Source organism: Oryctolagus cuniculus, chromosome 17, assembly GCF_051225735.1.
Source record: "Oryctolagus cuniculus isolate XC-2025 breed Fujian yellow rabbit chromosome 17, ASM5122573v1, whole genome shotgun sequence".
In the NCBI taxonomy this organism is placed as follows: Eukaryota; Metazoa; Chordata; class Mammalia; order Lagomorpha; family Leporidae; genus Oryctolagus; species Oryctolagus cuniculus.
In genome coordinates, this window is record NC_142883.1 from 9,640,209 (window position 1) to 9,656,836 (window position 16,628).

At 39.7% G+C, this 16,628-nt stretch overlaps 1 protein-coding gene across 3 annotated transcripts in view; it reads right to left on the reverse strand.

The window, feature by feature from the left end:
• KCNJ16 (potassium inwardly rectifying channel subfamily J member 16) overlaps positions 1 to 16,628 on the reverse strand; it is a 63,131-nt gene that overhangs the window by 21,753 nt on the left and 24,750 nt on the right. The window contains exon 1 of one of the 3 annotated variants that reach the window (XM_051825902.3): positions 5,351 to 5,853. The exons of the other annotated variants lie outside the window; for them this stretch is intronic. The gene's annotated coding sequence lies outside the window, so the exon portion shown is untranslated. Of the gene's footprint in view, positions 1 to 5,350; positions 5,854 to 16,628 lie in introns of those variants that run through there. 3 annotated transcript variants of the gene reach the window in all.

A 16,628-nucleotide genomic window follows, 5' to 3' on the forward strand; every position in this document is an offset into this window, starting at 1 on the left:
GAATAAGTTCAAGAGATCTATTATATAACACAGTGACTACACTGTGTTCTTGAAAATTGCTTAAAAAGTAGATTATTAATGTTCCTATTGCACCAAAAAATGATCAAAAGGTGAGATGAGATTATGCTATTAACTCCATCCAGCCATCCCACAAAGTGAGCACATTATAAAATATGTGTACAATGAATATATGTAATTTTTATTCATTAATACAAAATTATAAATAAGTAAATAAATTAAACCTAAGGCTGGGAAGTTAAAAGCACATTTCTAGGCCGGCGCTGCGGCTCACTAGGCTAATTCTCCGCCTGCAGCACAGGCACACCGGGTTCTAGTCCCGGTCTGGGCGCTGGATTCTGTCCCAGGTGCCCCTCTTCCAAGCCAGCTCTCTGCTGTGGCCCGGGAGTGCAGTGGAGGATGGCCCAAGTGCTTGAGCCCTGCACCCCATGGGAGACCAGGAGAAGCACCTGGCTCCTGCCTTCAGATCAGCGCGGCGCGCTGGCTTCAGTGACCATTGGAGGGTGAACCAACGGCAAAGGAAGACCTTTCTCTCTGTCTCTCTCTCTCTTACTGTCCACTGTGCCTGTAAAAAAAAAAAAAAAAAAAAAAAAGCACATTTCTATCTTCATTTTCTAAGACATTCTGTGAGAATAAAGCACAAATTATCACTATAGCCCAGCACAGAACTTTACTGGTGAAACAGCACCTTCCAGTTTGGTGAGGTGTTATCTGCCAGCATTGTACACTGAGGACAGCTTGTGTTCTGAGTCTTTCAGCCTTGAGAGTCCATTGCTTAGGCTAGTCAGGCCACAGGTTGTTGATTGCCACTGTCATGGCTCCTTCTCTACAGCTCGTTGGCCTGGGGACCTGAGAGGATGATCCCAATGGCTGGGTATATTTATTTATGAAAACAATAATTTCATCTTGTAAGCATAAAACCGGAAGCGTCTGGATTAACAGGAAATGGAACACCCAGACTACTGAAATCCGAAGCCGAACTTTAGGATAATCCATCAAAGTGGGGCATGTGCTATACGTGGGGCAGGTCTGGGCTTTTATTTTAGGAGGACAGAAGTCCAGCTCAGCTGCTGGAGAGTACTATAAGGAGAGAAGGGTGGCAGTGCTTTAGTTTATCAGCTTAACCGACATCCAGTGGTAGAACAAGGGAACAAGAGGAAGGGATAATAATGTTGTATGGGGAAGTGAGGGTGAGCAACACATGGATATCCAGGAAGACAAGCATCCCACACCAGAGGGATAAGTCCAAAAGTGATCCCGCAGGCACCAGGTATGGAGCTGGGGTTTAGAATCTCCATGCTGAGAGGGAGATGAGGACCAGATGCATTTCTCAGCCAGAGAAGAAATATTATGCCCATGCTTTTGTTTAAACTTCCCAGTAACCCTGAGAACCAAGTATCAAAATTATCTCTACTTTAAGACTAAAGTGTAGAGGCTTCATGAGTTTGATAAATTCATTTGGGGCCACATAGGCAAGGTTTAAGCCTTAATTAGAAAAGGTGTTATTGGAGGCAGAATCAGAATGAAGATGAATCTTTAGGCCTGAATCCAGGAAAAAGAGAAAACTAGGGCTCAAGTCAGCTAAAACCACTGGCTGAGTCCCCTGCAATGAGTTTTGGAGACACTTATTTAAGGGTCTGAAGAAATGATCTATCTCAGAACACAGAGCCCAGGGTCTGCTTGTGAGATCATACAGTGCTATGGTTTAGAGAAATTCCTATGCAGGGACATTTGGGGAATTGATTACACTAAAACCCAATCAATATTCACTTTACAAGCCTAGCAAAGATGAACAGCAAGAAAGGAAGGAGTAGTGGATGGGGTTAAAAATATATCTTTTCAAGAAACTCAAGGATAAGATTCAACAAAAATAGTTTTTCATCCACACAGAATTTCCAGGGAAAGTTATAAATGTTTTGTTTTGTTTCATTTGCAAGGAGAGACAGAGAAAGAGAAAAAAAGAGAGACAGAAAGACATAGAGAAATTCCCTTTTTCAATGGTTTAATCCTCAAATGCTCACAACAGCCAGAGCTGGGTCAGACCAAAGCAAGGAGTCTGGAACTCAATCTGGTTTTCTGACATGGGTTAGAGAAACACAGCATTTGAGCCATCACCTCCTCTGTCCCAGGGCACACATTAGCACAAAGCTGGGCATGAAGCACAGAGGCAGGAATTGAACCCAGGTCTTAGATATGGGGCAGGGCATCTAAACTGGCACCATATACTGATAGGTCAATTATCAATCCTAAAAATTTGTTTTATTGGAGATTTTATATCTGAGGTGTGGTGTCTAACTCTTGGTAGTGTCTTGTTCGCTAAGCGAAGTCAAGAAGTTTGTCAAGAGAAGTTCAGGTGAAGAGGTAGAGCAGGCGTTCATAGAAGAAGAATAGAAGGAAGGAGGAACTATTTAAAAAGATACGCACTCGTGTATTCAAAGCCTTTATTGAGCACCAACTGTGTTCCCTAGATATTCAGAGATACATAAAACATTAAGCTGTTCCAAGTAGCTCACGCCCTTGAATGTAGGGGTGGGATACCCAATATTTATGTAATAGAGATGAGACCCTTCTGTGTGATGCTGGAGGGGGTGAGATTAAGATCTGCCTATGAACCTGTAGGGATGTAGATTTAATGTCTTTATAAACAAGAATGTTGTTACCAACAGCATCTGCACTGATGAAAACAATCCATTGTAGATAAGGACTGTTTATTCAGAAGTCAGATAATCAGCTAGAAGAATTTATGCAACAATTTCCTGAATTTGTTGGGAGGTTAAACTAGAAGACTCTGAAGCTCTGTTTTAACGCTAAGACATAAAGGTTTTATATTATCTTATTCTCACTAATTAATAAATTGCATTCACACCAATTTTATGAGTGGCATTCAGTATCTCCTAGAGGATTAAAAATAAGCAATGTCAAAATGACTTCATCTTCTCAGTAAAGTCAGAACACTGGAATCTTCTATTTTTAAAAATAATTATAAGCTGTATTTGTCAAGTCAACAGGAAAGATCACCCTGCTTCACATTTTCATAGCATCAATGCCTTTTCTCATTTCACTGATTTAAAAAAAATAGCTAGCCCATTTTCATTGTTTGTTTTGAATTCTGTGTGTGTGTTCAAATCTCAAAAAAAAAAAAAAAAAAAAAACTCATACTAGATCACGGATTTTGTGAGCAAGAGTTAAAGGAAACCCAGGACAGTGGCTGACAGAGAAATTTCCAAGGATTGATGGTTCCTGATGTGCGACGTGTGTTCCAGGGTGCCCTTGAGGCCCAAAGTGATGTTGGGTGCTGCTTCCTGGAGTGAACCAAATTCAGGTCTTGATGGTCTGGATCTCATAAGGGCCTCAGTGGGTTCTTATTGCAACTTGTCATTCCAGATATATGATTTGTGTAATGCAAACAAGTTATGCCTTTACCTTAACACTGAGATTTGATTTTTGGAGTCAGACTTAGTTGTGTTGGAATTTCATCTCTGCCATTTACAACTATATGAACTCAGACCAGTTATTTTACCTCTTTAATCCCCATCCATTTAATAAGGGTAATTATGAGAATTAAATCAGATAGCATTGGAAAATAGTAGGTGTCTCATACACGTCTGTAGTTTTCACCTGAAGCTGAATCACTCGGACAAAACAAAACTTCTACCTTGGCTGATTTGAATCAGTCACTATGACAATGGTAAAAAAGGCCATTGGAATATAGCTACATTAAGTCAGGAAAGATTGAAATGTGAAATAACTAATGTGTCTTTATTAAACTATGTACACACAAAAGAATGTCCTTGGCCAAAATTCTCTTCTTGACCCTCATTACCCCTCTTGCCAGCCCATCCCAACATACCTTCCCTGACCTCAGCTATTGCCTGCAGACACTCGGCTCATCAGAGGGGTGAGGCTCAGGGATGGAATGTGGATGTCCAAAAACCAAAAGCTGAATACCACTGGTCAGAAAACCATGGCAGAAGCAGGTCAGGGCTGGTATAAATTGCCTGAACTACCTCTGATATTCCCACTGTACTCTACTTTCCTTGTTACAGAATTACAGTTGCCTTGTGTTTTCTTAAACCTGAGAACAAAACATGTGTTCCTTGGAGTTGAGCCATTTAGAGTATTACTCCAGGCTTAGCTATTAACTCACTATCACTCTATATATCAGAGTTTTCCTTCTCTCTAAAATGGAGCTAAGAATTGTCTCCAATTAGTTTATGTTCCCTTTGTGTCAGACATCATATCAAGTTAGATTAAATACTATCTAAGAGATAGACACAATTAGGTGGTTTTGTAAGGAAGGTAGACAGAGGCTGACTAACCTAGGAAGGTCACATTGCTATTGAGTAGCCAGGTTGAGCTCTACCTTCTGGATTGTGAGCTTCTACAATCCATGGGAATATTCCTCCTGGTTCATTCTGAGTGTTCGGATTATTTAAAGACTCACAGGAAACAAAAGAAGAATAAAACAACCTTCAAATAGACAAACTTAAGATTTTTAACCAATCATAGCCTTATGTTTAAACCCATGGCCATACATCTATGTCTTAGAATTTCCACATAGACAAGCTGTTTTCTTTCAACCTGCGTTACTTTTACTAGGGAAATTAAAACCTGAAGGTATTCACTTCAGTAGGTATTAGTTACTATATATTAACAGTTCAGATTTTAAATGGAAGGAAAATGCTAAGTAGAAGAAAAATATTAAAAGCTAAAATCCCAGTGCTTTTATACCTAATCAGACTTCAATACTTGAGCTGCTTAATATTTATTGAAGCAACTTTTCTGCAGTCATTTCCATACAGATTTTACAGTATTTCTGTCTGTATTTTTAGTTGTGAAGATGTAATTAATTCCAAATCGATGACAACACATTTTATCACGCAGTTTCAGATTTTTAATACCACTCTTGTCAATTTGCGACAGAGCAGGAGAGACAGAGGGAAAAAATGGTTTTATGAATGACTGTTTCCACAGGAAATTAAAGATTCACTTCTTCCACGTTGTCCCACGTCAATAACTAATATTCAGCTGGTTAAGTCATCATCCTTTTAAGTCTCTCTCTCTCTCTCTGAATGTTACTTCCCTTAATAGATCTATAAATGGCCCTGGCATTCTTAATCTCTTTAGTTCAGCACTCCCCAGAGATTATATGAGAGAAAGAATAACTATTCCCAGCCCTAGACGGCACAGCAAGAAAGCATACTACTGAGCCAAAGGGAGCATCATAAAGGTGCCTATTAGCAGACATGCCCACAAAAAGAATGAGTTTATGAGAGCAGACAAGCAATTAGTTCAGGTTGGGATCATTTTGCAATCCACTCCATGGTCTTACCTTAGTTACAGATAATGAAGTTCAGATTCAAACCCTTTGTCCTTTTCATCTTGTAGGAGCACCGCACTCAGGCATCTCAGGACTCTTTCTCTTTGCCCTTTTCCTGCTCTGTCTGCGGCTGTCGGCACCTACCACCATGGAGATGAGAAGCCCCACAGGAGAATCTCACTCCTCTTTGCCTTTCCGCACACATTCACCACAGACAAAGGCTACTGAGTTCTCAGCTTCACTCCAGTGAATTGACACTTTCTTTAACTGGTTCCCATGCCTACACATACTTGACAGTTTCTCCAGTGGTGGCTGACAGAAAAGAGAAATCGAGGAGAAATATCCTTCCTCCATACTCAGTTACATCTCCATATTTTGATCCAATCTCTGTGACCTCATTCAATCTTATTCAAGGATCTCCCCAGATCACAAAATAGCCACAAATTGCTCCTAGACTACTTATTGTGTTCAAGAGGGCTAGATTTTCTCTCCCTAAGAACTCCAGGGCTTGTCCAACTTCTACAGAACATATTCTTAAGTGTAGGCATTCTATTATTGTCAGAGTAAAGATTTTTCTATGCAAACACACACCCTGTCTGACTATGCAATTCTACACCTAAGACAAACAACCTCTTGCCCAACATCATTTCATCTGGGTCCCAAGAAAGTGTGTACCCCTAGGAAAACTGTTGGTAACTTCAGTGGCAAAGTTTAATAGCTCAACCTCAAGGGCAAAGTTTAATAGCTAGCTTTCTCTTGTAGCTTTCTGTTTGCTTTTTCTTTTGTTTGGGTTAAGAAAGGGAATAAGTAAATTTGTTGAACATCCATCTCCCACCTATCTAGAGATCTTATAATTTAGAATGAGCTAGTCATAAAATGTTGACTTTTAAATGTAGGTGCCATTTATTGAGATGATAGAACTGGATGAGAAGGAATTTAAAGTGGAAGACTCAGTAGTTGACATTGTGTTGTGGTAAATTTGATATGCTTCTAATAACACAATGAAAATGTCATGTAGGAATACACTATTAATCTGGAACTTAGGAGAACATTCTAGAGTGGCAGCATAATAATGGAAGTTATCAGTACATACATGATATTTAAAACTAGGAACATGGAAGAGATCCGACTTGGAAAAGAGGGGCATTAAAATGACTAAGATCTGGGACAATCCAAGCTGAAGCTGAGAAGATGAGGAGGGTCCCATAAAGATTTCTAAGAAGAAGGATTGTCTGAAGTAAGAGTGTTATCACGAGGTGTGGCATGAAGTGAAGAAAGTGCTACAAGAATAGGAGAGTGACCATCAGTATTGACCAATGGATTAGGCAACGTTGTGTCCTTGGTGACCTTGATGAAAGATGTCCCAGTAGAGTGTAGTAGAAAAATGCCTGATTAGATTAGAAATAAGAGAACAGCTTGACAGAAAGTTGAGAGAGCATACACCAAACTTTCAGTGACTTCTGCTGTCAATTGGATTTGAAAATATGGTGATACATGGGAAGGAATGCAAGGATCGAGAGTAGCTTATTAGCCGGCACTGCGGCTCACTAGGCTAATCCTTCGCCTTGTGGCGCAGGCACACCAGGTTCTAGTCCCAGTTGGGGTGCCGGATTCTGTTCCGGTTGCCCCTCTTCCAGGCCAGCTCTCTGCTGTGGCCAGGGAGTGCAGTGGAGGATGGCCCAAGTGCTTGGGCCCTGCACCCCATGGGAGACCAGGAGAAGCACCTGGCTCCTGCCATCGGATCAGCGCAGTGCGCCGGCCGCAGCACGCCGGCCATGGCGGCCATTGGAGGGTGAACCAACGGCAAAGGAAGACCTTTCTCTCTGTCTCTCTCTCTCACTGTCCACTTTGCCTGTCAAAAAAAAAAAAAAATAGAGTAGCTTATTTTTCAAAGAAAAATTGTTTCTTATGTTTTAATGTGGGAGATGTAATTTGACACATCTGAACAATATTGCTAACTTATTAATTTTTAAATTAAGTAAATATTCTTCAATTATTCTTGTATGTCATTTCTTTTTGTAAACAAATGTACAATGAGTGCATCTTATACTTTATTTTATTTTAATTAATTTACTTAGGCATTTGAGAGGCAGGCAGACAGACAGAGCTCCCATCCAATGGTTCACTCCTCAAATGACACCAACAGCTGGGGCTGGGCTGGGTGAAGACTGAAGCTGGAAACCAACCACAACTCCCACATGGATAGCAGGAACCAAGTTACTTGAGCCTTCACCTGTTGCCTCCTAGGGTCTGCAGTAGCAGGAAGCTGGAGCCAAGAGCTGGAGCTAGGTAACAAACCCAAGTACTTTGATATGGGATGCAGTGGTCTCATCCATGAGGCCCAACACTCATTCTCTGCATGCCATTTCTATTAAAAATCAGTAGTTTTGGTTAACATAAAGATATCCAGTTTGTTCTCATAGCTTCATTGAGAAGAAATAGAGAAAGAATGGAATATGACTGTTGGGTGGATTAATGGGTCATCTTTGTGCATGTGATGTAACTATTAGTTTTAACTAACTGTGTGCAAAATGAATTATTAATCAACTATTTTCAATCTTTGTTTTTTCCATATTGCATAAAATAGATTACTTAATTTAATCTAGATAAAACATTGATTGCTTTTATAATTGTGCAAAACAGCATAAACTATGAACGACGTAAATCTTTTCACAATGAATTTTCAGTAACTCTTAAGGTAATATACACACAAATCCAGATATCAATCATAACCTAACCTTAAAGTACTTACACACCTAGAACATTGCCTGGTGTACAGTGATGTTTGATACTTATTTCTTCTTTAAAATTAAAAATGAGTGTATGAGTGAATAGCAAAGCACTTAAGAGATATGCAATTATAACCATTTACCTTAAAAGTTACATGGGTAGTGACTGGGGGGGAGGGTGTTTGGTGCAGCAATTAAGTTCACACTTGTGAACTCACATCTGACATTGGAATGCTTGGTTCAAGTCCCCAGCTCTGATTCAGAACTTCCTGCTAACACACACCCTGGGAGGCAGTAGGTGATGGCTCAAGGTCAAGTCCCTCCCGTATGGAGGCCCAGATTCAATGTTTGGCTCCTGGCTCAGCACTCACAGTTGTGGGTATTTGGGGGGGGGGGGGGGAGGGTGGCGGGTAGCCCAGCAGATGGCAAATTTCTTTATCTGTCTCTCAAACATTTTTTTAATGCACTGATTGTACTGAATATCTTAGACCTAGGCCTTTCAATCTAATATTTTGGACCAGATAATTCTTTGTTCTGAAAATACGTCCTGTTTTTATAGGATGTTTTGCATGCCTGTGAACTCTTCCCACTGGGTGCCAGTATGACTCAAATCCCTGGTTATGACTTTGCCAAATGTTCTGTGGTGAGCAAAATTGAGAAATAATTGTCCTTAAACTCAAAGAAAAAAGTCAATGGATTTTTTTCTTGGTTTGTCAAATCTATAATGCATAAATGTCATTTCTTTCATTAAACACTATAAAACTGTATTCTTGAGAGTGCAAGTGTAAAATGTGTATGACATCAACTTTAGCACTAGTCTGTGGTAAAGTTTATGAAAATTTGCATTATGTAGAAATGACTCTAGGTAATGGGTTTGTAATATAGCACATTTCCATGGGGGGAGTAATTTTAACACTATTTTTTCAGAGAATCATGTTAAGATTGGTTTAATTGCCAATTAAAGCAGAAACAGACATTGTGACACACCCAAATAAGCCACCTCTTGCATTCCAAATCTGAATGCCAATTCAAGTCCAGTCTGCTCTGCTTCCCACCGAATTCCCTGCTAAATGTGCTGGGGAGGCAGTGGATGATGGACCAAGTGCTTGCATTTCTGATGCTCTAATGGTGTACCTAGTTCCTGGTTTCACTTTGACTCTATTCCAGCTATTGTAGTCACTGGTGAATGAATCAGCAGGTGGTAGCTCACGCTCTCTCTCTCTCTTTCTCCCTCTCTCTCTCTTTCTCTCTCTCTCTCTGCCACTCTGCCCTTCAAATAAATAATCTTCTAAAAATAAATAAAATACAGTAAAAAGTAACACAGTAGTTAAGAATTGAGACAGAGTGCTACTCTGCCAACCAGAATCCTGTTCTTAGCTGCTTTATTTAATAACCCCTTGACTCACCACCCCATCTGTAAAAGAAATATTATAAAAATGTCTAATTCATATAGTTCTTAGCAAAACCAAGTGAATTAACACTTCTAAAGCACTTAACACAGTAACAGGCAAAAAAGACCAATCTAAGTGTTTGTTTAGTAAATATGATTGGGAGATTTGAAGAGAAATACATGGAGGTTGGAGGATGAGCATAAAGCTTTACAGGTGATGCAAAGACAAACAGAAAATGGAAAGAATTGGAGGAGCTTATATGGCTGAGGGCATGGGCAGAGGAGTGTTAGGTAAAACTAAAGATATGCAAATGAAAGGAATTGATCTTGGAGAAAAATCATACAAAATATTCTTCTGATCATCATATGATAACCAAACTAATTCAATAAAGTAATTGGAAATAGAGGGAAAAAAACCTGACTGACGTTTTATTCATGTAGACATTAGATAATGAATGGAATATTTATTTAGTTGATTGCTCATACCCAATGAAAATTTTAAGTTAGTACTTACAAGGGAGTCTATGCTAAAACCATGATTTCAGACAGACCAAAACAAACTTCACAGGTGCCATTTTTGCTGGTCTGACGGCTTCCTGTTATTCTAACTGCCTGGCTACCGTAGGATATGGAGGAAGTGTCTAAAGTTGTCACTACTAAACAGTGCGTTCCTTCTGAAAGTCTCCCCCACTGCTTATGATTCTAAAGTAATTTGAGCCTCACTGATGCATTTTCCTTCCTTTGGCCAAACTGTGTTGCAGTAAATTATTCTAATAGATTGCAAAACCTGAAGCCATAAATAAATCAGTCATGAGATGACTAGTGTGTCATTCCTCTCAAACACCACTCAAAACTGAAGAGTTAAGCTTCACAGGAGTTTCTGTTTGGTATTTTCATTTTCTGAATTTTAATGAATTGTTTGACAAGCTGGTCATTGTGCCCACTCACAAACACACAAATTACTGGCAAAGACCCTCCCATCTGGGAATTTCAAAATGAGAAGATTCAACTTGCAATATGAATCAGCAGAAGGGCATTGATACAGCAAGAATTCATTGCAGGAGCCCCTCTACAGTCCCCTCTCAGGGTAACTCTCAACCTCTCCTTGATCATTTCCAACAGCCAGAACTCCCTGACCCTCACGTGTTCTGTTTCTTTTCTATGATGACTCAACAGCACCAAAGAGGAAGTCCTTCCTTAAACTCAGATAAAAATGTGTCTCCCCATAGCTTTCCCAAGGCTTTCCTGGCCTCATGTCGTTTCCTAAAAGTCTGCAAAACAAATCTTGTACTACTTCCAACAGCCATTTCTTCAGATAAATTAAGATAAGAATCATATAGCTGTAACTTACCTACTAACTCAGGTTTCCTACTAACCAATATTAATCAGTGTCTCCTATTTCTGATATTGATCATGACAATTCTACCTGCTACTTTTGATGGTGAAAGGCCAGGAATAAATTGTAAAATAATGAGTCACCAGAATAGCAAGTTATCAACTAGGACTACTGGACATATGGTCAGCTTACTCAGAAGTTGACTGTCTAGGGTGGAAGAAGGGGCTTATTTGTAGTTTCCTATTGCTGGGGTATAAATAATCCAATCATGGCTGATTTCAAGTTACTGATAAAGAGTCTTAGAAGTGTACACAATTGGCTCTTGAGTGTTAGTACTGGAGCTGGCACAACACTGTAAGCTATGTAATGTCTTAGAATTTTTTTAATATCCTTGTTGTTCTCAGGAAGGCTCTCTTAAGATGTGATACATTGAGGGCTGGTGCCATGGTGGAGTGGGTTAATCCTCCGCCCTTGGAACCAGCATCCCATATGGGCGCCGGTTCTAGTCCCAGCTGCTCTCTTCCAATCTAGCTCTCTGCTATGGCCTGGGAAAGCAGTGGAAGATGGTCCAAGTGCTTGGGCCCCTGCACCTGCATGGGAGAACGGGAAGAGGCACCTGGCTCCTGGCTTTGGATCGGCACAGCTCCAGCCGTTGTGGCCATTTGGGGAGTGAACCAACGGACAGAAGACCTTTCTCTCTGTCTCTCCCTCTCACTGTCTGTAACTCTACCTCTCAAATAAATAAATAAATTTTTTTTAAAAAAAGATGTGATATATTTTTATTTGTAATTATTAGGTTGTTCTTTGACTATGCCAGAATCAGATCAGATTCCAATCAAAATTTCACTGAAAAGGTCCAGTTAAGCTCAAAATTCAAATACAAAGCTATTATGTAGAGGGGAAGTATCTAAAGTCACAGAGAGCCTCTGGCTTCTAATTTTTGGATTAGATAAAAATGGTCTTTGCTGTCAGTACAAGAAAAAAAACTGGATTGAGTTAATACATCAGTGTATGGGCTCATTAAATTGTGCATACCTCTGAGCAATTATTTTACACCACTAAACTATAATTAAAGTTTTTTTTTTAATGAAAGAGAACAGAAACTGAATTTAAACTATTGTGTTGTTAAGAATGATTTATTTTAGCTTCTAAATATTTTCTTATAATCCAGTAATCATTTAAATCTTTATTGTATATTAAGAAAATTCTATAAATAATCTACTTAAACCCTACTAATGAAAAAACTTACTTTCCTGTTTAACCTTTTCCACTCTTGGATGAGTTCCTAATTTCTTAAAAGCCATGAATATGTTTGTTTTTGTTCCCTACTGAATGCATTCTACAGTAGTTACTTGTTGAGTCACATTTTCCCAAGGGTGTAATTTTCACCCCTACTCTATTCATACTGAATGAAACTGCTTCAGATAAACTGTTAGCACTGAATAAGAGGTAGCTAGAAAAATAAAAATGTTTATTTGGCTTGATGCTGGGATCTAAAATGCAGAGAACTCTGAAAGAAAGAGATGGAGGAGTAAGCAGCATCTAATTAGTCATTACAAATAATTCGTGTCATTCTAAGGGAAAATGAAAAGCCTTTGATCAGCAAAGTAACACAATTGGATTAGTATCAATATAAGATTAGAATTTACCATTCTGATTCTGTTGGTGAAAGAGATAGGGACAAGACTGTTGGACCAGAGATAGGGATGGTGGTAAGGAGGACATTGTGCAATCTCAGGGAATAAATCATGAAAATCCACAATCCGAGGTGGGGCACAGTCAGTGGAGGGAGGGAATCCAAGGTGCAGGGTGGACTGTGGAGGGAGGAGGCTGAGGTGCAAGTGGAGGGTGGAAAAGTGCCAAGAATATTTCTGAAGAAGCAATGGATTCAGATGTAATCGATTCTAGGTTGGGTGACATGAAATTTCTGTTGTTAAGCAGAAAGGGTTGGTGGTTGGAAGACACAGTAAAGATTTTAAAAGAATGGAAAATATTTTAAATAGTCACTGTAGGGTAGTTGAAAAATAGATTATATGGGAATGCTTTGAGGGCTTGTTCTAAGTTGCATTTCTTCAATAATGTAATAGAATATGTTTAAAAAAGAGTCCTGGTGCTCCTGAGATGCCTCACCATGGCTGAGCTGCTCTATGAATTTCTACTACTGAGACCAACCAAACATAATAAACTTATTTTGAGTTAAGAATTTTAATATGGTAACTCATTCCAGTCCATTCTTGGTTTCCGGTTTGATCACTAAATAGCCTTTGTGACAAGGAACAGTGAAATTCCCACAAAATATTTGTTTCCAAAACATTTGCTGGAGACCACCTGGAACAAATCACTGACATCAGAGATGAGACAGGAGCACACAGGCAGCGCAATTGACACTGCCCTTTGTGGGCATCCCAGTAATTTAGTCAAGGAACAAATCCCCAGTGAGGTCATGTCTCAGTTGGGATTGAATGGCTAACTCTGTATCTATGATCACATTAACAAAAATGCACATAAATTGTCCAGGAATTTTTCCTTTGTTTGATTCACAAATTAAACTTGCATACGTCATGTCTGCAAAATGAGCACTTCAGATTATTTCTTTGACTGTAATGAGGTTCAAGTGAGAATAAAGAGCATTTAATACATTAGGACATGCTACCTCTTTGGTTGATTGTGTCATGAACCTGCCTGCACTTAATGAGCATTGGTTTTTAAATGTAGATTAGTCTAGGTCTTCAAAAATAGTTTATACCTCAAAACTGTGAAAAAATGACTAGCTGTAACCTGCTTAATCAGTAGAAGCCATTGCAAATGCTGAAGTCAAAATATGTTCCTAATTATCTAATGTCAAACCATACTAGTTCTGAGAGGCCTGATTTCAGTAGTAGAAAGTTTCCATCTACTAAATTATAATGATGCCTTCATCCTCCACATCACTTAAAGTCTATATTTTCTTTCAGCAGTGCTGTGCAATGCCTAATAAAATCTGAAAAAGTATCATGCTTTCAGCATTTTTAAATCTTTACCTTGAATGCTGTGTCTGGTCAGATGTACAAAAGATTGCTTATCTGGTTTTATATTATGCAATAATAATAGTAATAATTATAGTAATAGCTTATTGAATAGGTATTACCTATTAAAACCTCAGTAAAAATTTTATAGAATTTTAATTCTTAAGCAATCCTATTAGGTACTATTGTCACTATAGCGATATTTAAATAAGCAAATTGAGATAAATATGTTAACATATTCTTCTAAAGTTACATGATGAACAAATGTTGGCAGAATTTGAATGGAAACTCTAAATATCAGACAAAAACTTCTCAGTTAATAAAGGCAAGGTAGACCTTAAAGAAGTAGAGCTAAGGTGAACTATCTACAGATGAATGTCATATCATCTCTGAGCAGTTCCACAAGAAGAACATCCAACCAGAGTGTATGCTGGAGACTCACAAGCAATGATTCTTCCTGAGATAACCTGGAATGAAGACTGAGTAATGCAAATGTCAATTGAAGAGTTCTGAGCTAGGCCAAAGGAATCTTGACACAAAGTTGAGTCTGTTCTAACCATTTTTCTACCTTCCAGAATCGTTGGTGATGCATTTGATATTCGGTGGCCCTAAATGATTTTCTAAACCTGAGCAGGGCTAAGCTTGCTATTTAAAAAATCTGTGTAGAGATAATAACAAATATGATAGAAATAGACAGAGGCAATCGTAATCAGAGAAAGCAGAAGTTATTTTTCAGAGCTTGCTGCAACCAGGGAGTCAGGTACTATCATTTCGTTTGGCAGAGACACAAAAGCAGGCAGAGGAGGGGGAAAGCTTTGTCATGGAAACAAGGGAAGGATTCGTGTGTGACCTGTTCAGACATTGCAGGCATGGGAAATGGGAGTTGAGCTAACCAGAAGCAGAGTGTCCTTTGTGGTTGGTTGGAGCAGCATGTTTTCCTTTTCTCGTTTGTCCTGACTTCAAAGTGGGGACAAAAATTAAGGAAGCTGGCAGTCACAGCCAAATGTTAACCATTTGGGGCCAGTTGCTGCAAATGTGGTGAGGGGGCTTCCCAAGACAGTTGTTTCAGAAACTGTGGGTCAAGGAGTCAGTGCTATGATGCAGAGGGTTAAGCCACCGCTGCCTGCAATGCTGCCATCCCATATGGGCACTGGTTTGTGTCCAGGCTGCTCCACTTCTGACCCAGCTCCCTGCTAATGCACCTGGGAAAAGGAGGAGAAGACGGCCTAAGTGCTTGGCCCTCTGCCATCCACGTGGGCAACCCAGATGAAGTCCTGGATCCTGGCTTTGGCCTGGTTCAGCCCTGGCTGTTGGGGCCTTTTGGGGAATGAACCAGTGGACTGAAGATCTCTCTCTCTCTCTGTCTTTCCCTCTTTCGGCCTTTAACTCTGACTTTCAAACAAATAAATTATTAAAAAAGAAAGAAAGGAACTGTGGGTCCAAGTTGTTTTGTCTGACCATCATTCAGCCTCTCAAGTAAACAGCACAATATGGTGGCAAACGAAGTATGACACAGCTACTTTACACATATATACTTCTTGAACATATAGCCTCCAACAAATACTTATAAATTTATTTATTTGTGAATAAAACAAAAAATAAATTATTCAGAAGCTGCCAAAAGCAAAAAAAAAAAAACAAGTATTGAATGTAATTATAATCGAATCTTTCTGATATTCTCTTTAAAAGTTTTTATTTATTTATGTGAAAGTCAGTTATAGGAAAAAAAAAAGTAGAGAGAGAGAGATCTTCCATCTGGGGTTCACTCCCCAGATGGCTGCACTGACCAGGGATGAGTCAGGCCAAAGCTAGAGCCAGTAACTTCTTTCAGGACTCTCATGTGTGTCACAGGGACCCAAGCACTTGGGTCATCTTCCACTGCTTTTCCCAGATCATTAGTTGGGGCACATTAGGTAGAACACAAACTGGCACCCATGCAGGATGCCGGCATCACAGGCAGTGGCTTTACTTGCTGTGCCACAAAGCTGGCCCCAAATCTTTCTGATCTCAGTGAAAACTACTGTAACAAATGCTCAGTGATGACAATTTTCTGTGGACAAATTCTATGCCAATACAAGGATTTTGGGAGCAATATTTTCTGCTATCTCTTGGAACTGGTAACCTGTGGCAAGTCATAAGCACCATGTTCAGGAAACATGACATTGTTCCTACTTAGTATTTACTTTCAAGTGTGACTTCTTGTAGTATCTATGGGGACATTGGTATAATACATTTCAATCTTGTTAAATCTATCAATTATAATTTATTTAAAACACAAAGATGTTACATAAAAGTATTTTACTATGTCTGCCACCTTGTTTGCTGGTTGTATTTCTCTTCCTTATTCCTTTATTGAGTCATTGGATTGTTATAGTGATTTAAATATCTTTTTTTTTTTCTTTTTTGACAGGCAGAGTGGACAGTGAGAGAGAGACAGAGAGAAAGGTCTTCCTTTTGCCATTGGTTCACCCTCCAGTGGCTGCTGCGGCTGGCGTGCTGCGGCTGGCGCGCTGCGGCTGGCGCACCGCGCTGATCCGATGGCAGGAGCCAGGTACTTATCCTGGTCTCCCATGGGGTGCAGGGCCTAAGTACCAGGGCCATCCTCCATTGCACTCCCTGGCCACAGCAGAGAGCTGGCCTGGAAGATGGGCAACAGGGACAGAACCCAGCGCCCCAACCGGGACTAGAACCCGGTGTGCCGGTGCCGCAAGGCGGAGGATTAGCCTAGTGAGCTGCGGCGCCGGCTGTGATTTAAATATCTTACTAGCCTAACTTTTCAATCCAGAAGGCATCTGACTATACAATACACACTTTCACTTAATGCTAGCCA